We start from the raw sequence: 23,558 nt of genomic DNA on the forward strand, positions 1-23,558 counted from the left end.
TAAATGGAATTGTTTACTTAATTTGTCTTTCTGATAGTTTGTTGTTGGTATATAGAAAGAGAATTGACTTTCTTTTTTTTTTTTGTGGTATGCAGGCCTCTCACTGTTGTGGCCTCTCCCGTTGCAAAGCACAGGCTCAGCGGCCATGGCTCACGGGCCCAGCCTCTCTGTGGCATGTGGGATCTTCCCGGACCGGGGCACGAACCCGTGTCCCCTGTATTGGCAGGCAGACTCTCAACCACTGCACCACCAGGGAAGCCCGAGAATTGACTTTTTGTATTCTGCAACTTGACTGAACTTGTGTATTAGTTCTAACAGTTTCTTGGTGGAGTCTTTGGAGTTTTCTATATATAATATAATGTCATCTTCAAGTCATGACAGTTTTTCTTCTTTTCCATATTGGATTTCTTTTATTTCTTTTCCTGGCCTACATTGGCTAGGCCTTCCAATATCATGTTGAATAAAAGTGTCAGCAGTGGGCATCCTTGTCTTGTTCCTCATCTTAGAGGAAAAACTTTTAGCATTTCTCTGTTGAGTATGATGTTTGCTGTGGACTTTTCATTTATGCCCTTTATTATGTTGAATTATATTCTTTGTGTACCTTGAGGTGTAATGTTAGTTTGTTTGAGATTTTTGTTTTTCTTAATGTAAGTGTTTATCACAATAAATGTCCTTAAAACTGCTTTTGCTATATCCCATATACTTTGGTATATTATGTTTCCTTTTTTGTTTATCTCAAGATATTTTTTTGATTTCTGTTTTGATTTCTTTATTGGTTGTTCAGGAGCACATTGTTTCATCTACATATATTTTTGAATTTTTCAGTTTTCTTCTTCAGATTTCTAGTTTAATATCATTGGGGTCAGAAAAGATGCTTGATGTGATTTCAGTTTTAATTGACTAAGACTTATTTTGTGGCCTAACATGATCTATCCTAGATAATGTTCTATGGATTCTTGAGAAGAATGTTTATTCTGGTACTGTTGGATGGAATGTTCTATAAATATCTATTAAGTCCATCTGCTCTAATGTGTAGTATAAGTCTAATATTTTTTCTTAGTGATTATTTCTGTCTGGGTGATCTATACATTGTTAAGAGTGGGGTATTGAAGTTCCTTGCTATTAATGTATTGCTGTGTAATTTTCCCTTCAGATTTGTTAGTATTTGCTTTATATATTTAGGTACTCCTATGTTGGGGGTATAAGTATTTACAATTGTTATATTCTCTTGGTGAGTTGACATTGTATATAGTGACCTTGGTTTTCTCTTCTTACAGCCTTTGGCTTAGAGTGTATTTAGTATGATATGAGAATAGCTATTCTTGCTTTGTTTTGGTTTTCATTTGCATGGAATATCTTTTTCCATCCCTTTGCTTTCATTCTATGGGCGTTTTTAAAGCTTAGGTGAGTCTCATAGGCAATAGGTAGTTGGGTCATTTTTTCTTAATCCATCTAGCCAGTTTTTATGGCAGCCACCTGAGGAACAGGCCCCAATATCACCTAGCTATTTTTTTTTTGGCCAGGCCACGTGGCATGTAGGATCTTTGTTCCCCAGCCAGGGATCAAACCCATGCCTCCTGCATTGGAAGTGTGGAGTCTTAATCACTGGACAGCCAGGGAAGTCTGCTCACCTAGATTCTGATTGGAGAATTTAGTCCATTTACATTTAAAGTAATTATTGATAAGTATGGACTTATTATTGCCATTTTGTTAATTGTTTTCTGGCTGTTTTGTAATTCCTTTTTCCTTTCCTCCTCTCTTGCTCTGTTTCTTTGTGATTTGATGATTTTTTGGAGTAGTAGTATGCTTTGATTCCTTTCTCTTTCTCTTTTGTGTATTTAGTATAGGCTTTTGCTTTGTGGTTACCATGAAGCTTACATAAAACATCTTTTATGTACAGCAGTCTGTTTTAAGCTGATAATAACAAATGCATACCAATGCTCCCCCACCCCTACATACTATGTTTCTGATGTCACAATTTGCATCTTTTTGCATTTTGTATCCAATAACAAATTATTGTTGTTGTAGTTATTTTCATATTTTTGTCTTTTAAGCTTTATTCTAGAGTTTTAAGTGATTTACCCATCATCATTACAACATTAGAGTATTCTGAATTTAACTCTATATTTACACTTATTGGTGAATTTTTTACTTTCATATGTTTTTCTTCTTCTAATTAACATCCTTTCATTACAGCTTGAAGAACACTCTTTAACATTTCTTAAAAGATTGGTCTAGTAATGATGAACTCTTAGCTTTGTTTGCCTGGGAAACTCCTTATTTCTTATTTAATTCTGAGAAACCAATTAGCTGGGTAGAATATTCTTGGTGGTTTTTTAATTTCAGCACTTTGAATACATCATTGCACACCCTTCTGGCCTCCAAGGTTTCTGCTGAAATATTTGCTGATAGTGTTATGGGGTTTCCCTTGTACATAACTTTCTTTCTCACACTGCTTTTAAGATTCTCTCCTAGTCTTTAGCATTTGAAAGTTTAATTATAATGTATCTTTGTGTGGGTCTCTTTGGGTTCTTTTATTTTTTTTTTAACATCTTTATTGGGGTATAATTGCTTTACAATGATGTGTTAGTTTCTGCTTTATAACAAAGTGAATCAGTTATACATATACATATGTTCCCATATGTCTTCCCTCTTGCATCTCCCTCCCTCCCACCCTCCCTATCCCACCCGTCCAGGCTGTCACAAAGCACCGAGCCAATATCCCTGTGCCATGCGGCTGCTTCCCACTAGCTATCTACCTTACGTTTGTTAGTGGGTTTTTTTTTGATATTTTCTGAGATTCCTGGATCTGGATGTGTCTTTTTTTCCCTACATTAGGGAAATCTTCAGCCATTATTTCTTTGAATAAGCCTTCTGCTCCTTTCTCTTGATATTGTCCTTCTCAGACCTCTATAAGACATATATTGGTTTGTTTACTAGTATACCATAAGTTCCTAAAGCTATTTGCACTTTTTAATTCTTTCTTTTGACTTACCTGAGTGGATGACTTCCACTGCACTGTGTTCAATTTTGCTGTTTCTTTCTTTCACTTGATCTAGTCTACTGTTGAACCTTTCTACTGAATTTTTTCATTTGGCTATATTCTTTAGCTCTGTGATTTCTGTTTGGTACTTGTAAAATTTTTCCTGTGTCTTGGTTAAAATTCTCATTTTGTTCCTACATTTCTCTCCTGTCTTTGATGAGCATCTTTATGACCATTATTTTGAACACTCTGTCAGGGAAATCACTTATCTTCATTTTAATAAGATCTGTTTATGGTTATTTTGTTGTTTTATTTCAAATATTTTCCTGTTTTTCTTCATTTTTCTTGACTCTCTGTGTTGTTTCTGTGCATTAGGCAAAAGAGCAACCTCTCCCAGTCTTTTTTTTTTTTTTTTTTTTTTTTTCGGTACATGGGCCTGTCACTGTTGAGTCCTCTTCCGTTGTGGAGCACAGGTTCCGGACACGCAGGCTCAGCGGCCATGGCTCATGGGGCCAGCCACTCCACGGCATCTGGGATCTTCCCAGACCGGGGCATGAACCTGTGTCCCCTGCATCAGCAGGCAGACTCTCAACCACTGCGCCACCAGGGAAGCCCCAACCTCTCCCAGTCTTGACAGAATTGTCTCATGTAGGAGATGAACCTTGTTGATCAGCCCAGCCCAGTCTTCCATTTGTCAATCCAGCCTTTGTGATTGTCCACGCCGCCTTTGTTCTTAGCGGCTCCCAGTAGTTTTGGGTGTGCCAAGATCTATTTGTGTCCCAAAGGAAGTTCACAGTTAGCACCTAGATGCTGACTGAATAGAAGCTTGTCCCTCAGGCAGCAGCTGGGAAAATGTGTAATTGAGTGTCTTTCAGGAATAAACTGGGAGGTGGACAGTTTTGACTGCTCCCTCTGTTGTGGGCATGGGTGTATAGACATGAAGTGGGGGTGCTCCTGCATCCATTAAGAACTATTTCTTTGTTTGCTAAAATCATGTGGGACTTGTGAATGCAAGTCCCCTTTGGTGGTAGAGCTAGGTGATATAGGGGCCTGTCCCTCAGGTGGCTGCCATAAAAGCTGGGGCACTAGATGTGGGTAGAAGATGCTTCCTGGGTAATACTGGTAGCCTGGTTTTATTATTGGAGTGGGCTAGAGGGAGAAGGCTGAGTGTCAGTGTTTTTTTAAATTGAAGTGAAGTTGATGTACAATATTATGTATCATATTATAAAAATTACAGGTATACGATATGATGATACACAATTTTTAAAGGTTATACTCTTTATAATTATTATAAAATACTGGCTACATCCCCTTTGTTGTACAATATATCCTTGTAGCTTATTTTATACACAATAGTTTGTATCTCTTAATCCCTTACCTCTCTATTGCCCTTCCCCAGTTTCCTCTCCTCACTGGTAACCACTAGTTTGTTCTTTATATCTGTGAGTCTGCTTCTTTTTTGTTATATTCACTAGTTTGTTGTATTTTTAGATCTTACATATAAGTGATATCATTACAGTATTTGTCTTTCTCTGTCTTATTTCACTTAGCACAATAGCCTCCAAGTCCATTGATGTTGTTGCAAATGGCAAAATTTCCTTCTTTTTTATGGCTGAGAAATATTCCACTGTATGTGTACGTGTATGTATATATGTATATACACATCTCTCTATCTATCTCCCTATTTCTCTCTATATCTATCTATGTATCTCACATCTTCTTTATCCATTCATCTGTTGATGGACACTTAGGTTGCTTTTGTATCTTGGCAAAGGTAAATAATGCTGCTATGAACATTGTGGTGCATGCATCTTTTTGAATTAGGGTTTTTGGTTTTTTGGATATATACCCAGGAGTGGGATTGCTCAGTTAGATGGTAATTCTATCGTTAATGTTTTGAGAAACCTCCATACTGTTTTTCACAGTGGCTGTGCCAATTTACATTCCCACCAACAGTGTACAAGTGTTCACTTTTTTTTTTGAGATGTAATTGACATAACATATTAGCTTCAGATCTACAACAAAACGATTCAATATTTGTACATACTGTGAATCACCACAATAAGTCTAGTTAATATCCATCAACACATACAATTAAATTTTTTTCTTTTGATGAGAACACTTAAGATCTACTCTCTTAGCAACTTTCAAATATACAGTACAGTATTAACTATAGTCACCATGCTGTACATTACATCCCCATGACATTTATTTTATAACTTGAGGATTGTGCCTTTTGACACCCTTCACCCATTTCACCCCTACCCTCTCTCCCAACTCTGGCAACCACCAATCTATTCTCTGTATCTGTGAGTTTGGTTTGTTCTTGTTGTTTTAGATTCCACATATGAGATCGTATGGTATTTGTCTTTCTCTGTCTGACTTACTTCACTCAGCATAATGTCCTCAAGTTGTTGCAAATGGCAAGATTTTCTTTTTTATGGCTGAAGTGTATACACACACACACAACAGTTTCTTTATCCATTCATCTATTGATGGACACTTAGGTTGCTTTCATGTGTTGGCTGTTGTAAATAATGCTGCAGTGAACAGAGATGGGAGGAGCATTGCGGGCTGATGCAGATATCTTTCTGAGTTTGTGTTTTTGTTCCCTTTGGATAAATAACAAGGAATGCAATTGCCAGAACATGTTCTATTTTTTGAGGAATCTCAATACTGTTTTCCCATAATGGCTGTACCTATTTACATTCCCACCAACAGTGTACAAGCATTCCCTTTTCGCCACAACACTTATTTATTGTCTTTTTGATAATTGCCATTCTAACAGGTGTGAGGTAATATCTTCTTGTGGTTTTAATTTGCTTTTCCCTGATGATTGATGACATAGAGCTCCTTTTCATGTATCTAATAACCATCTGTATGTCTTCTTTGGAAAAATGTCTATGCAGATCCTCTGCCCATTTTTAAATTTTTTTCTTTTTTTTCCTTTTGAGTTGTATAAGTTGTTTATACATCTTGGATATTAACCCTCTATCAGATAAGTGATTTTGCAGATATTTTCTCCCATTTGGTGGGTAGGTTGCCTTTTCATTTTGTTGATGGTTTCCTTCGCTGTGCAGAAGCTTTTTAATTTAATGTAGCCTCACTTTTTTTTAAAACATCTTTATTGGAGTATAATTGCTTTACAATGGAGTGTTAGTTTCTGCTTTACAACAAAATTAATCAGTTATATATATACATCTGTTCCCATATCTCTTCCCTCTTGCATCTCCCTCCCTCCCACCCTCCCTATCCCACTCCTTCACTTTTCTGCACATCCTCGCCAACGTTCGTTATTTGTGTTATTTTTGATTATAGGCATTCTGAAGGTGTGAGGTGATATATCATTGTGTTTTTGATTTGCAGTTCCCTGATGATTAGTGTTGTTGAGCATCTTTTCATGTGCCTGTTGGGCATCTGCATGTCCTCTTTGGAAAAATGTCTATTCAGGTGTTCTGACCATTTATTGTTGTTGTTTGCTGTTTAGATGTTGAGTGGTATAAGCTGTTCATGTATGTTGGATATTAACCCCTTATTGGTCATATCATTTGCAAATATTTTCTCCCATTGTGTAGGTTGTCTTTTTGTTTTGTTAATGGTTTACTTTGCTGTGCAAAAGCTTTTAAGTTTGATTACGTTTCATTTGTTTATTTTTGCTTTTATTTCCTTTGCTTTAGGGGACAGATCCTAAAAATATTGCCCAGATTTATGTCAAAGAGTGTTCTGCCTATGTTTTCCTCTAGCAATTTTGTGGTTGCCTCTTACACTTAGGTCTTTAATACATTTTGAGTTTATTTTTGTATATGATGTTAGAGAATGTTTTAATATCATACTTTTACATATAGCTGTCCTGTTTTCCCAATACCACTTATTGAAGAGACTGTCATTTCTCCATTGTGTATTTTTCCCTCCTTTGTCATAGATTAATTGGCTATAAGTGTTTGGTTTCTTTCTGGGCTCTGTTTTGTTCCATTGATCTATGTGTTTGTTTTTGTGCCAGTACCATGCTGTTTTGATTATTGTAGCTTTTAGTATAGTCTGAAGTCAGGGAGCATGATTCCTCAAGCTCTGTACTTTTTAAAAAATTTTTCTTCATTTATGAATGTCTTATTTTTCTTTTACATCTTTATTGGAGTATAATTGCTCCACAATGGTGTGTTAGTTTCTGCTTTATAACAAAGTGAATCAGTTATACATATATATATGTTCCCATATCTCTTCCCTCTTACATCTCCCTCCTTCCCACCCTCCCTATCCCAACCCTCCAGGCAGTCACAAAGCACCTAGCTGATCTCCCTGTGCTATGCAGCTGCTTCCCACTAGCTATCTGTTTTATGTTTGGTAGTGTATATATGTCCATGCCACTCGCTCACTTTGTCACAGCTTACCCTTGCCCCTCCCCATATCCTCAAGTCCATTCTCTAGTAGGTCTGTGTCTTTATTCCTGTCTTACCCCTAGGTTCTTCATGACATTTTTTTCCTTAAATTCCGTATACATGTGTTAGCATATGGTATTTGTCTTTCTCTTTCTGAGTTACTTCACTCTGTATGACAGACTCTAGGTCCATCCACTTCATTACAAATAGCTCAATTTTGTTACTCAGACATCAAGTCTGAGTAATATTCCATTGTATATGTGTGCCACATGTTCTTTATCCATTCATCTGATGATGGACACTTAGGTTGTTTCCATCTCTGGGCTATTGTAAATAGAGCTGCAATGAACATTTTGGTACATGACTCTTGCTGAATTATGGTTTTCTCAGGGTATATGCCGCGTAGTGGGATTGCTGGGTCATATGGTACTCCTATTTGTAGTTTTATAAGGAACCTCCATACTGTTCTCCATAGTGGCTGTACAAATTCACATTCCCACCAGCAGTGCAAGTGTTCCCTTTTCTCCACACCCTCTCCAGCATTTATTGTTTCTACATTTTTTGATGATGGCCATTCTGACTGGTTTGAGATGATATCTCATTGTAGTTTTGATTTGCATTTCTCTAATGATTAATGATGTTGAGCATTCTTTCACGTGTTTGTTGGCAATCTGTACAACTTCTTTGGAGGAATGTCTATTTAGGTCTTCTGCCCATTTTGAATTGGGTTTTTTGTTTTTTTGTTATTGAGGTGCATGAGCTGCTTGTAAATTTTGAAGATTAATCCTTTGTCAATTGCTTCATTTGCAAATACGTTCTCCCACTCTGAGGGTTGTCTTTTGGTCTTGTTTATGCTTTCCTTTGCTGTGCAAAAGCTTTGAAGTTTCATTAGGTCCCATTTATTTATTTTTGTTTTTATTTCCATTTCTCTAGGAAGTGGGTCAAAAAGGATATTGCTGTGACTTATGTCATAGAGTGTTCTGCCTATGTTTTCCTCTAAGAGTTTGACAGTTTTTCTCCTTACATTTAGGTCTTTAATCCATTTTGAGCTTATTTTTGTGTATGGTGTTAGGGAGTGATCTCATCTCATACTTTTACATGTATCTGTCCAGTTTTCCCAGCACCACTTATTGAAGAGGCTGTCCTTTCTCCACTGTACATTCCTGCCTCCTTTATCAAAGATAAGGTGACCATATGTGTGTGGGTTTATCTCAGGGCTTTCTATCCTGTTCCATTTATCTGTATTTCTGTTATTGTGCCAGTACCATACTGTCTTGATTACTGTAACTTTGTACTATAGTCTGAAGTCGGGGAGCCTGATTCCTCCTGCTCTGCTTTTTGTTCTCAAGATTGCTTTGGCTATTCGGGGTCTTTTGTTTTTCCATACAAATTGTGAAATTTTTTGTTCTCATCCTGTGAAAAATGCCAGTGGTAGTTTGATAAGGATTGCATTGAATCTGTAGATTGCTTTGGGTAGTAGAGTCATTTTCACAATGTTGATTCTTAACAATCCAAGAACATGGTATATCTCTCCATCTATTTGTATCATCTTTAATTTCTTTCATCAGTGTCTTATAATTTTCTGCATACAGGTCTTTCGTCTCCTTAGGTAGGTTTATTCCTAGATATTTTATTCTTTTTGTTGCAGTGGTAAATGTGAGTGTTTTCTTGATTTCACTTTCAGAGTTCTCATCATTAGAGAATGTAATGCCAGAGATTTCTGTGCATTAATTTTGTATCCTGCTACTTTACCAAATTCATTGATTAGCTCTAGTAGTTTTCTGGTAGCATCTTTACGATTCTCTATGTATAGTATCATATAATCTGCAAACAGTGAAAGCTTTACTTCTTCTTTTCTGATTTGGATTCCTTTTATTTCCTTTTCTTCTCTGATTGCTGTGGCTAAAACTTCCAAACCTGTGTTGAATAAGAGTGGTGAGAGTGGGCAACCTTGTCTTTTTCCTGATCTTAGTGGAAATGCTTTCAGTTTTTCACCAATGAGGACAATGTTGGCTGTGGTTTGTCATATATGGCCTTTATTATGTTGAGGAAAATTCCCTCTATGCCTAGTTTCTGCAGAGTTTTTATCATAAATGGGTGTTGAATTTTGTCAAAAGCTTTCTCTGCATCTATTGAGATGACCATATGGTTTTTCTCCCTCAATTTGTTAATATGGTGTATCACGTTGATTGATTTGCATATATTGAAGAATCCTTGCATTCCTGGAATATACCCCACTGATCATGGTGTATGATCCTTTTAATGTGCTGTTGGATTCTGTTTGCTAGTATTTTGTTGAGGATTTTTGAATCTATGTTCATCAGTGATATTGGCCTCTAGTTTTCTTTCTTTGTGACATCCTTTCCTGGTTTTGGTATCAGGCTGATGGTGGTCTCGTAGAATAAGTTTGGGAGTGTTCCTCCCTCTGCTATATTTTAGAAGAGTCTGAGAAGGATAGATGTTAGCTCTTCACTAAATGTTTGATAGAATTCGCCTGTGAAGACATTTGGTCCTGGGCTTCTGTTTGTTGGAAGATTTTTTAATTTTTTTTGTGGTACCCAGGCCTCTCACTGCTGTGGCCTCCCCCGTCGTGGAGCACAGGCTCCGGGTGCGCAGGCTCAGCAGCCATGGCTCACGGGCCCAGCCGCTCCGCGGCATGTGGGATCTTCCCGGACAGGGGCACGAACCCGTGTTGTGTGCATCGGCAGGCAGACGCTCAACTGCTGCACCACCAGGGAAGCCCCTGTTGGAAGATTTTTAATCACAGTTTCAATTCCAGTGCTTGTGATTGGTCTGTTCATATTTTCTATTTCTTCCTGATTCAGTCTTGGCACGTTGTGCATTTCTAAGAATTTGTCCATTTCTTCCAGGTTGTCCATTTTATTGCCATAGAGTTGCTTGTAGTAATCTCTCATGATCTTTTGTATTTCTCCAGTGTCAGTTGTTACTTCTCCGTTTTCATTTCTAATTCTATTGATTTGAGTCTTTTCCCTTTTTTTCTTGATGAGTCTGGCTAATGGTTTATCAATTTTGTTTATCTTCTCAAAGAACCAGCTTTTAGTTTTATTGATCTTTGCTATCGTTTCCTTCATTTCTTTTTCATTTATTTCTCATATGATTTTTATGATTTCTTTCCTTCTGCTAACTTTGTTTTTTTTTGTTGTTGTTCTTCTTCTTTCTCTAATTGCTTTAGGTGTAGCTTATGTTGTTTATTCGAGATATTTTCTGTTTCTTAAGGTAGGATTGTATTGCTATAAACTTCCCTCTTAGAACTGCTTTTGCTGCATCCCATAGGTTTTGGGTTGTCGTATCTCCATTGTCATTTGTTTCTAGGTATTTTTTGATTTCCTCTTTGAGTTCTTCAGTGATCACTTCGTTATTAAGTAGTGTATTGTTTAGCTTCCAGGTGTTTGTATTTTTTACAGATACCTTCCTATAATATATAGCCTCATAGCATTGTGGTTGGAAAAGATACCTGATACAATTTCAGTTTTCTTAAATTTACCATGGCTTGATTTGTGACCCAAGATATGATCTATCCTGGAGAATGATCCATGAACACTTGAGAAAAATGTGTATTCTGTTCTTTTTGGATGGAATGTCCTATAAATATCAATTAAGTCCATCTTGTTTAATGTATCATTTAAAGCTTGTGTTTCCTTATTTATTTTCATTTTGGATGATCTGTCCATTGGTGAAAGTGGGCTTGTTAAAGTCCCCTAATATGAATCTGTTACTCTTGATTTCCCGTTTTTTTTTTTTACTTTATTATTATTATTGGTTTCCGCTTTTATGGCTGTTAGTATTTGCCTTATGTATTGAGGTGCTCCTATGTTGGGTGCATAAATATTTACAATTGTTATATCTTCTTCTTGGATCGATCCCTTGATCATTATATAGTGTCCTTCTTTGTCTCTTCTAATAGTCTTTATTTTAATGTCTATTTTGTGTGATATGAGAATTGCTACTCCAGCTTTCCTTTGGTTCCCATTTGCATGGAATATCTTTTTTCCATCCCCTCACTTTCAGTCTGTATGTGTCTCGAGGTCTGAAGTGGGTCTCTCGTAGACAGTATATATATGGGTCTTGTTTTTATTTCCATTCAGCTAGTCTGTGTCTTTTGGTGGGAGCATTTAATCCATTTACATTTAAGGTAATTATTGATATGTATGTTCCTCTTCCCATTTTCTTAATTGTTTATTAATTGTTATTATAGTTGATTTCCTACTCTTGTGTTTCTTGCCTAGAGAAGATCCTTTAACATTTGTTGTAAAGCTGGTTTGGTGGTGCTGAACTCTCTGAGCTTTTGCTTGTCTGTAAAGGTCTGTGCTTTTAGCCATGGCTTGCGCCACTCTCTGGGGTCTGCGTTTTTAGCCACAGCTTGTGCCCGTCTCTGGGGTCCGCGTTTTTAGCTGTGGCTCACGCCCGTCTCTGGAGTACCTTTAAGCAGCGCTCTTAAACCCCTCTCCTCGCGCATCAGGAAACAAATGGGGAAGAAAAAGTCTCTTGCGTCTTTGGCAGCTCCAGACCTTTTCCTGGACTCCCTGCCTGCTAGCCGTGGTGCGCTAACCCCTTCAGGCTGTGTTCACGCCACCAGTCCTCTCCCTGCGCTCCCACCAAAGCCCAACCCTCAGCTCCCAGCCCCACCCGCCCCGGCGGGTGAGCAGAAAAGGCTGGTGAGTGCTAGTCGGCACCGATCCTCTTTGCGGAAATCTCTCTGCTTTGCCCTCTGCACCCCTGTTGCTGTGCTCTCCTCTGTGGCCCCGAAGCTCCCTCCTCTGCCACCCGCAGCCTCTGCCCGCGAAGGGGTTTCTAGTGTGTCGAAATCTTTCCTCCTTCATGGCTCCCTCCCACTGGTGCAGGTCCCGTCCCTATTCTTTTGTCTCTGTTTTTTCTTTTTTCTTTTGCCCTACCCAGGTACGTGGGGAGTTTCTTGACTTTTGGGAGGTCTGAGGTCTTCTGCCAGCGTTCAGTAGGTGTTTTATAGTTGTTCCACGTGTAGATGTATTTCTGATGTATCTTGACCTTTGTTTTCCAGCCTTCTCTTTGGATTCATGGTGCATGTGTCTCTATTCATTTCTGGAGGCTGAAAGTCCAAGATCCAGGTGTGGGCAGGACTAATTTCATTCTGAGGCCCCTCTCCTTGGCTTGCAGATGGCTGCCTTCCCCCTGTGTCCTCATATGATCATCCCTCTGTCTCAGCTCTGTTCTTCTTCCTCAGATTGTTTCAGCTATTTGGGTTTGTTTGTTTTTCCGTACAAATTTTAAAATTCTAGTTTTGTGAAAAATGCCATTGGTAGTTTGATAGGGATTGCATTGTATCTGCAGATTGCCTTGGGTATTATGGTCATTTTAACAATATTAATTCTTCCAATCCAAGAATAAAGTATAACTTTCCATCTTTTACAGTATGCAGGTAAAGCTCTTTCAGGGAACAATTGGGAGATGGGTAATTTTGCTTTCTCCTTCTCACTGAGCCTAGGGGATAGCCAGCTAGGAATTGCTCCTTTGTTTTCTATGGTCCTGTGGAACTTGTGAATGGAACCCCCCTTAACTATAAGACTGATGGTCTGCTGACCCATTTCTCAGGCAGAAGCTATGAAATCTTGGGTGTAGGCATGTGTACAAGGCCATTCCAGGGAGATACTAGGAAATTAGAGCCATGTGGAGGGGGGAGGAGTGGTGTCTACTTCCCCATTCTCTGGGGAGGATCACAGCCAGCCCCTAGTGCCTGCTAAGTTAGAAGACTGGCCTTTAGGCGGCAGTTTTTAAAGTATGCAGATACTCTTTCAGGGGAAAACTGTGAGGTGTACAATTTTGCCTGTTCCCTCTATGCTGATTGCTGGAATGATAGCCTTGGTGAGTGCTTACATGCTTATTAAGAATTGTTTCTTTTTTTGCTATACTGTTGTAAGTCTTGTGGATACAAGCTCCATTGGTTTTTAGAGCAAGGGATTTTGTGAGCTTGTCCCTCTGGTGGGTCTTAGCAGTTGGTGTGCTAGATATGGAATGCAAGCCCTTTGGTTTACAGGGAGAAGCTAGAAGTTGAGACTTCTCTCCTGATTGTAAGGCACTGTGCTGTGGGTGGAGTTGATGCCAAGAGTGTGGAAAGAACAGCCTTTCCTACCTGTTTTGATATGCGTATTTTCTCATTTGTCCTACTTGTAGGAGTTGTTCAGCTAGTTTCTGGGTCCCTTTCAGAGTAAATTGCTCCATATGTAGCTGTACATTTGGTGTGTCTGTATGAGGAGGGGAGCTCCTTCGTCACCATCTTGTTGACTCCCAATTCCTAAAGTTTTGTATCTTGCTTTTCAGTCAAAATATTTCCCTTTGCTCTAATACTGTTTTTTGAAACTTGAAGTACTTTCTTTAATAAGAATTTAATCTTCCAAATTTTCTTAGATTTGGGTAGGATGCCCCATGTTAATGAGAGTAAAAATATTTTTTTCTGTCAAACCTTCCTGAGGTGTGGGAACAATATTCTGGGGTTGCATTTCAATTTTGTGCTGACTTACTCTTGCAAGTAAGGATTGCTTAACTCTAAAACTGATCTAAGTTAAGATCATACAATTATAAAAAATCAGAGAAACTTTTATTAGCCACACAAATTTCATTAGCTATACAAATATATAAGTCCTTCATTGTTTCCTTTTATTCTTCAAAGACATTTTATGGTATGGATTTCTAATTTTCATTATGATCAGTGAATATATTCTACGTTATTTGAGGGATTTTTAAAGATTTTGGCCTGGTATATGGTTTATCTTGGTGAGTATGCCATAGACACTTAAAAAAGTGCATTCATTCTAAAGTTGTTGGCTATAGTGTTTTATAAATGCCCATTAGGTTTAAATGGTTAATATATATTGTTCATATCTTCTATGATTGATATTGTGTTTTGGTCTATAAATTACTGAAAAAGTAGAGTTTAAAGTCACCAACTATGATTGTGGATTTGTCTGTTACTCCCCTTATTTCTGTCAGTTTCATTTCATGTAATCTGAAACTTTGTTATTAGTCATATAAATTTTTATGATGATTATGTCTCCCTTATAAATTGACCCTCTTATATTATGAAATGTCTCTATCTCTGGTAATACATTAACTTGAAGTTTACTGTATCAGAAATTAATATAACTACTCTAGGTTTCATATGCTTTCTGTTAGTATGGTGTATCTTTTCATCTTTTCTTCCTTTTAATCTATATCTTTATGTATAAAATATTGTCATTAGATGGCATATAGTTGGGTTATGTTTTAACTGTTAACAGTTGGAGTATTAGTCAATGTTCACTTAATATAATTATTGAAAAAGCGGATTTAAGTCCACCTCTTTTATTGTTTTTTTCTTTGTAAGTGTGTACTCCTTATCAGTGTCTATCTTCTGTTTTTTGTTCTTCCTTCCCTTCTTCTCTGTCTTGCTTTTGATTGTTTAATTTTTTTTTCAGAATTCCATTTTCCTTTACTTTTTTTTTTTTTTTTTTGCAGTACGCGGGCCTCTCACCGCTGAGGCCTCTCCCGTTGTGGAGCACGGGCTCCGGACGCGCAGGCTCAGTGGCCATGTTTCATGGGCCCAGCCGCTCTGCGGCATGTGGGATCTTCCCGGACCGGGTCATGAACCCGTGTCCCTTGCATCGGCAGGTGGACTCTCAACCACTGCGCCACCAGGGAAGCCCTCCTTTACTTTTTTTTTTTTTTTTTAATTTATTTTATTTTATTTTTGCGGTACGTGGGCCCCTCACTGTTGTGGCCTCTCCCGTTGCGGAGCACAGGCTCCGGACGCGCAGGCCCAGCGGCCATGGCGCGCAGGCCCAGCGGCCATGGCTCACGGGCCCAGCCGCTCTGCGGCATGTGGGATCTTCCCGGACCGGGGCACGAACCCGTGTCCCCTGCATCGGCAGGTGGACTCTCAACCACTGCACCACCAGGGAAGCCCCCTCCTTTACTTTTTTAACTCTACCTTTTTGTAGTTTTTTAGTGGTTTTCTAGTGATTGCAATATACATGTTTAGTTATTTCACTCTTTAAGACCATTAAATCATTTCACATAAACAGAAGAATCTTGGAAACATACATACCTATTTACTTAGTCTCTGCCCCCTGTTATGCTAGAGGTGTCATATATATTATATCTACTCTAAACCATATAGCTAATGGAATAATTGTTTTAAATAGGTATATTTTTATGATTTAAGAGGGAAAATATTTCATAATTACCCACATATTAACCAGTTTTAAAGCTTTTCATTCTATTCGGAAGACCCATGTTTCCTTCTGTTATCATTATTTATCTTCCCAAAGAGGTTTCTTTAGCACCAGTTGTACTGGTGATAATTTTTCTTCGTTTTTTTTCATCTGACTGTCTTTTTTTAGTCCTCTTTATTGAGGAATATAGTTACTGAATATAGAATTATTAACATTTTCCCCCTAGTACTTTAAAGATAATATTCCATGGTTTTCTCTGCTTCATTGAAATAAAATCCATTTTATTAGTTGGTATAGAAAATAGTTGAAGCAAAAGTTTAGGCTAGCAAAGCAGGATGTGATAGATACTTTAACAAGCAGTTGTTATGAAAAGTTCTTAACTGAACAGTTTGTTTTTATGTGTTGCTCTCTGTGTCTCTTGACAGTTTTGAAAAATGAGCTGCCTTTGACAGGGAGTTGGTTTTGTTTATATTCTTGTCTTACCCAGAAAGTCATACAGAAAATAATCATTCCACAGTTTTAAATGGCTAGTTTTGCTTTCATAGTATTTACAATAAAATAATAAGTTAGTTAGAGAGTAAATAGATGACTCTGTTAAAGAGAAAAAGCAAGGTAAAAAGATTGGAGTGAATTGATGTTAGAAATATTTCATTTAATTAATTGATAATATTACCATTTGGTCAAGGCATAGAAATACGGAATAGTTTGTGAATTGTGCTGTGATGTAAACATTTGGTATGAGTTCTCTTAAAACAGAATTGATCCATCTCTTGAAATAACATCTCTTTATTGAAGATAAGTGGGACATGTGTACCTCACAACCTCTGAATTTAGGGAGGATGAAATTAACCTTTGAATTGTATGTGTTTGATTTGAATGGCATATTTTTTTGCTTTCACATGATTCCCACATGTGAACTTCCATGACAGTCATACAGGAAAGAGGAAGCTGTTGTAGTTTTTGCAATGTACATTGTCACCAAAACATACTACCATCCTTGATCTTATGAGAAATTTAGAAATAATATTCCAATAGACGTGTAAGATAAATAAGTTTCTGTGGAAGCAGAAGTGCTCAGTTTTGAGAAGCACTTTGGTGTTGTAATGTCTTATGTTAATGATTCTCAAATTCTGCCCCATTCTACTTTATCATCTGTCTGTCTATCACTTTATCTTCTGTATTTATCTGTATATCTCTACCTATCACCTGCCTATTAACTTAATAGATAAGTTATCATTCAAGTTCAGTCACCCATCTTATAAACGATCTTTTATGTATCATCAATTTATCTATCTCTCCATCCATGCCTTTATTAGGTATAATAGGCAGAAGAGCATGGCAATAGAAAAACAAGGGGTTTACCTCCCTTGTGAAAGGACAGTGATAACAGTGGTCTCTGAAGTGATGATGTATAAGGAAAAAACAAGAAGAGAACATGAGGACTGAGGACCAGTAACTCAGGGAACCATCTACCAGAAACTCTGGACTTACTACTATGCTCACATTTGAAAAATCAAAATAGAGTTGCCTATATTCTGTGTCAGCTTACGTGAGAAAATTTCATCTAAATATGATAGCTCTGCCTTTTCAGTCCACCTATGCTTCCATATTTTAAAACTCAGTTTTAATTACATGGAGCTATCACCTCAGTTTACTTTAAACTAGACCATGCATTGGTAAACCTTTTCTGTAAAAGGCCAAATAACAAATGATTTCAGCTTTTTAGGATTTATGAACTCTGTTACAGCTAATCTACTCTTCTATTGTAGTGTGAAAGCAGCTAAACACAATGTGTCATTGAATGAATGTAGCTGTGTTCCAGTAATACTTTATTTACAACAGCAGGCTGTGGGCTTGAGTACCATATGCTGAACTAGAGCATTGGTTAAATCAGAACCTGGAAAATAATCGGATTAACCCCACTACATGGTAAAAATATCTGAAAATTATTTCCCTATTTTATTTTCATGAAAATTATTTTAATTCCTCTGCTGAATCTCACTCATAAGAGAGTGCTATAAATGAATACTACATGCCATCATAACCTAAACAATGTAAAACTGTATAAGTGACTGGAATGATATGAACCCCTTTCCAGTTGTAACCAATAAATTATATTTTTAAGTTGAGCATATTTCTCCCACATTCCATTTATAAAGTCCGCAAGGATTGTGTCCAAAATCTTGCCTGCCTTCTTTTCCCCTGCAGCACGTTTCAAGTCAAAATGTTATCTATCAGTTTTCTTGGTGGTATCCAGTCTCCTTAGGCATTGACTTCAGTCTATTTTGACATCATTTGAACAGTTTTTGTAATTGTTTCAACATCTCAGAATAGGATTTGTATCTTCCAAGGCTGTTATGTGACCTAGTTTGTAAAAATGTGGAAGATTCAACAGTATAAATAGCTAACGGATACGATCTTTAATCCAATTAAACTGTGTTTGCCAAGTTTTCTTCATGTTATCTGTATTGGAGGGTTTAGAGGAGAGAAAAAGTATCTAAAATGCACTAACTTAAAATTAAATTGGACTATTGCTTATTCTGCAGTCAATTGAAAATGTACCTGTATATTTACATATATGACCAGTTTAGTGTTAATATTCTATGAAAGGCTCACCCAAATCAATTAGAAAAAGACAAACATTCCAGTACAAAAGTGGGAAAACACATAAATGAGCAAGTCATAAAAGGTAAGTATTGTGAATGGCCAAGAACACATAAAAATATACTCAACCATATCTATCTTTATAATTAAATATATATTAAATAATTATCAATCATTAAACATATATAATGAAATAAATATATGTATGTGTGTTTAAACACAGACAGAAACACACATAATAAAATAAATCAACAGTTACTTTTTCACCTATTAGATTAGCAGGCACATTTGTTAACAAAGTCTGGAGAATTTGGGACTCCTTGTGTGTTACAGTCTTTCCAATTGACAGTGGAAAAATATGTATTAGATGGAAATTAGCACATTTTGACTAACAATTTTATTTTTAGAAATTTACCTATAAGATATAATAGGGAGTGTTCAAATGTGTATATAAACTCAAGGGTACTCATGACAGCCTTAGTTATACTTGTAAAATGATAAGTAATCTGTTTATCAAGTCATAATGCTAGGTAAATTAATGATGATTCATTTATCTAATTGAATTGTATTCAGTTGTATATGGTAATGTATACTGAAATTAATTGATAAGAACATTCAGGTTTTTCAGAAGTTCATTTGTCTATCAGTTACTGAATATCAACTATGTTTGAGGCATTAATATTGTATTTCACTCATAAAATGATATATGTGATTGTTTGGATATGGTCAATAAACCAATTTTACAGGAAGAATGTTCAAAAATTGTTGATGGTGAGTTTGGGTCATTATTTTACTATTATCTGTGTGTGTGTGTGTGTGTGTGTGTGTGTGTGTGTGGTGTAGTTTCAAATATATATATTTCAATTATATATAGCAATTATTGAATTCTTAGTATGTGTACTACCACATGCTGAGATAAATACTTTTTCATGGATTATCTCATTTAATGCTAATAATAACCATAATAACAGATTAAGATATTCATTCCTTTTTATAAGATAAGAAGATAGAGACTGAGTTTGAAACTAAATTTGATTGTACAAGTCATTCTGTTACTCACAACTTAAAAAAACCCACACAGTGTCACAGCCTTTGGTAGATGATAATTAAAAATACTTATATTTTGTTAAATCTTCCCATGTTTGGGGAAAAGGCGCACATTTCTGAGGTCATATTTGTTTTCTCTGTGTTGTTAAGGTCAGAGCCATGAGAATTCTCAAGTTTAGTTCTTTAGGCTAAAAAGTGTATGTGTTGAGGTATTGCCAGAACAGGAGAAAAAGATGAATAGGACATTGGTTTGTGGAAAATTACGTGGTATAAATCTACACAGAATGACCTCTAAAAATATGAGGCACCAGTGCTTAGGTGATGGGACAGTGTTCTTCAGCAGAAACCATTTCATAGCTAGAGAATGGGGCACAGATCAAAGTCCAAAGAGAAATGGCCAGTAAGTGGAGTATCAGTAAATGGAAGAAATCAACTTTGGATCAGACTTGGTGATAGGCAATACCAAGACAAATACTGTAGATAGCAGGGAAAGGACCAATGAAGATCTTTAGATAGCAGGGAAAGGACCAACGAAGATCTTGGAGTGAAGAAATAATCCCCAACTGATATAGATTCAAATGCCATAATCTCCTATTGGAATATTTTTGAAATTGTACTTTATGACCATATGGTCTGGATTATAAACTATCTACTTCATATGAATATGTGTTCCATAATCAATTCAATTTTCTCCAGTTATCTGTATTCATTCTAACACTTTTCTAAAGACAACACTGTGTCTTACAAGTGTGGTTCATTAGTAATTCTCATCTAGTAGCTAAAATGTTGGCCAGAATGATAAGCAGAGTGAATTGTGACATAAGTTTTGCCTGACTGTGCCATAGCAGTGGCTAAGGTATGTTTAAAAATTTGGGTGGTTTATAGCAAGGTATGTGCTATGCTATTCTAACTTTGCCTTTTTATCTTCTGGTATCTTGAGGGGAAATGGACCTACATAAGATACGCACAGTTGGGGCTCTGTAACGTTGAGAATACTGAAGGAGGAAGATAAGTACAGAAGGAAAAACCAGTCATATATGGGTAAGGCTGCATCTGTCAAAGAGGACCGCTGGACACTGAGCTGTTCACCCTTTGGTTTTGACTGGTACAATTTGGGGATGTTTGGACCTGGTAAATCTCTTTAAGGATGATAAAACTGATTAATGATGTTAAGATGTTTATAATATTATTAAACTAATATGTGAATCGGTGGCGCAGTGGTTGAGAGTCTGCCTGCCGATGCAGGGAACACGGGTTCGTGCCCCGGTCCAGGAAGATCCCACATGCCGTGGAGCGGCTAGGCCCGTGAGCCATGGCCGCTGGGCCTGCACGTCCGGAGCCTGTGCTCTGCAACGGGAGAGGCCACAGCAGTGAGAGGCCCGCGTACAGCAAAAAAAAAAAAAAAAAAAAAAAAAGCCTAAAAAAAACAAACTAATACGTGAATGAATGAATGAATGAATAGGGTAGAAAGTAAAGTTCTTTACTACAGAAAGCTGCAAGGAACATTATAAGCATGACAGGATATAAGAACTCAACATTTGGCAATAATCATAATATTTAATAATTGTTTCAAGCAGGAACATCAAAAGATGGTAGAACTTATTGGATTAAATTTGAAGAGAAACAGGATACTTTTTAAAATATTCATTTTAAAACGTTTATTTAAGTATAGTTGATTTACAGCTATAAGACTTTAAGTCTGAAATTAGATCAAAATGATTGTATAAAATAATATGTAAAAAGAAGAATATCTTGAAGCGTATGGCTTCAGGTGTACATACATGCTCAGGAAATATGAAAGTGTGGAATAAATGCATGAATACTATGATACCAATGAGTCTTATCCGTATCTGCATTTGAACCATTTCCAATAGAACAAGTCTTTTTACCCACAATTCACTTAGCATAATATTTTCAAGGTTCAGCCACCTTATGACATGTATCGGAACTCCATTTCTTTATGGATGAGTAATATTCCATTTATAGATATATCACATTTTGCTTATTCATTCATCAGTTAGTGGTTATTTGGGTTATTTCTACTCTTTGGCTATTTTGAATAATCTTGCTATAAATACCTGTGTAGAGATTTAGTTCTTTTAGGGATGAGAATATGGTAACTCTATGTTTAACATTTTGAGGAGTTGTCTGACCAGGACTTTAAGATCATACTTGTTTCATTTGAAGGTGTACAACTCTGATTTATATTCTTTGTGATGTTCTGCTGCAGGTAAAAGGCTAGAAAGTTATCATACTTCAAGGAAGAAAGGTGAGCAGCTACTCGGGTGCTATTGAAAGTTTTGGTCTGTGTTCTGGCCAGTGATGTGAGAAATTCAAGTCTTGTCAGCTCATTCTTTCAGGCGCTCAGGGAGCATGCTTTTATGATAGATTTTTCCCCATAGGTATGCCTACTTTGTTAATGGAATCTTCATTATTGTTTCTTTCCTTTATTAAATAAAAATCTCTCTTTGAAGTAACTTAACATTTAAGAACCATTGATAAATTTCCTTTTTATACCATTTTATTATGTATGAAAATAATCTTTTAGTGAAATTTAAATGTGCCAAAATATTTATTTAACTTTTTATTACTAGCATTTCAGAACTTAGATGTTTTACTCATATTTCTATGATAATCAAAACTTATTTGCTACCTCATTTACAAATATTACCCCACTACTCCTTGAAATTTTAGTTGACTTAATTTTTTGTATTTTCTCAATAGATTTTATTTAATTTTATTTGAAAAAATCCATGGTTATGTGCCTACTGTGCTGTGTAGATGAGGGTTCCATTGTTCAACTACTAAACAAAATGTCTACTGTATATGTGCTGTTTTTAATTCATAACGCAGTAGATAAGCCTGAAGAAAATAAGCCTGGCTATGGAAATGCTTATATGTTGGGAGGGGGCTTGTCTGGATCGATGATGAGAAAAATTGTCTGAGGATGCTGAGGGACTCATTCCAGATGTCAATCTGAGGTCCAGTTGAATGCCCCTCTAATAGGACAAATAAGACCCTCATAGCCTGGCTTTATTTGGTGACCCCTCATTGATGACATAATACTGCTGCAAGCATGTCTTTTCTTCCTCCCAGGGCAAGGCATTATTAGCATCCTATCTTATGATGCAATATTCACTGTATATATGCTAAGTGACCCAAGACTTGCTTTATTTTGCTCACTTTGAACAGAGATGTAGATAGAACTTGTTTAAAGGAAATGTTCTTGAGTAATAAATGAGGAAACAAAAGAAATGTTGCATTAAGAAGGGGTCAAGCAACTGTGATGGGTACTGAAAGACTCATTAGTGTTGGGCTAAAAGAAGGGAACCATGCATGCCTGTAATAAATATTGACCATGGAGTCAGTATTAGTGTGTTGTTATTTTTAGTGTTGAGTATTTTTTGAGACTATATCTTTCTTTTTTGTTGTTGTTTATTTATGGTTTTTTGAGGTAGAAGGGCTGAAATGAGGGCCTCCACTTCAGAGAATAGGGGTGAGTAACTATACCTGAGTCCTTTAAAATTCATATGTCATGTGCTCTGTGCCACACCCTGAAGTCTCTGTGTTCATCTGTTCAATGGCTTACTCGATTATATCTTCATGATGTGTCCTTTTCTTTGGTGATTGCCTCTACCCTCATTTCCAAATTTTAAATTTTATTTTATCTGAGTTTTGGGTGGATTGACAAATGGAGAATCTTGGAAAATTGTTGGTTTTTTAATACATTTTCTTATTGCAATGAAATATCCTTTGGTGAAATTAAGCTGTGCTTGGGAGTTTCCGTAACAAATTATGGTTTCAGAATGTTAACCCCATGATTGAGATCATCATAGTTAGAGCATTTTGGTCAGATTCATAAGATCATTATGGGTCATTATTGCTACTCTTCTCAGTGATGAATTTGACTTTAATTAGGTGTTTTTCATTTTTTGATGTGAAAAATTATATATTAAACTTTCTGAGATCTTTGTAAGGCCATGAAGATTTTAAATGACAAAGAACCTTGAAGTACTTCATCTTTCTGAAACACAAAAAAATTCAATTTTCCATAGTACATTAATCTCACAAAAGATATCGGGTTGGGTTAATCAAGTGTAGAGATAGTGAAATTTCATATAGTAAATAATTAATCATTATTTGTTGTTAAAATTGAAACATCCATCAATAAGGAAAATGGTCTGTATATTCCTTGACATGATTACACAGGTTTTATGTTACCTAGGGCGTGGTGTTTAATACTTTACAAATGGGTAAACTCTGTTTTTCTCTTGACAAAGTTATGGTCGCAAATTCTTTGAAGTAATAATTGTTTTTGTTATTTTTATACTTATTTATTTATTT

The 23,558-nt window shown here is 36.5% G+C and overlaps 1 non-coding gene across 1 annotated transcript; it reads left to right on the forward strand.

Annotated features, from left to right (window-relative positions):
- Positions 1 to 22,132: 22,132 nt before the first annotated feature.
- LOC136143788 (small nucleolar RNA SNORD109A) lies at positions 22,133 to 22,199 on the forward strand. The gene has a single exon (XR_010658350.1). It is a non-coding gene; the product is annotated as a small nucleolar RNA SNORD109A (small nucleolar RNA).
- The last annotated feature ends 1,359 nt before the right edge of the window (positions 22,200 to 23,558 follow it).

Source organism: Phocoena phocoena, unplaced genomic scaffold, assembly GCF_963924675.1.
Source record: "Phocoena phocoena unplaced genomic scaffold, mPhoPho1.1 SCAFFOLD_110, whole genome shotgun sequence".
Classification (NCBI taxonomy): Eukaryota; Metazoa; Chordata; class Mammalia; order Artiodactyla; family Phocoenidae; genus Phocoena; species Phocoena phocoena.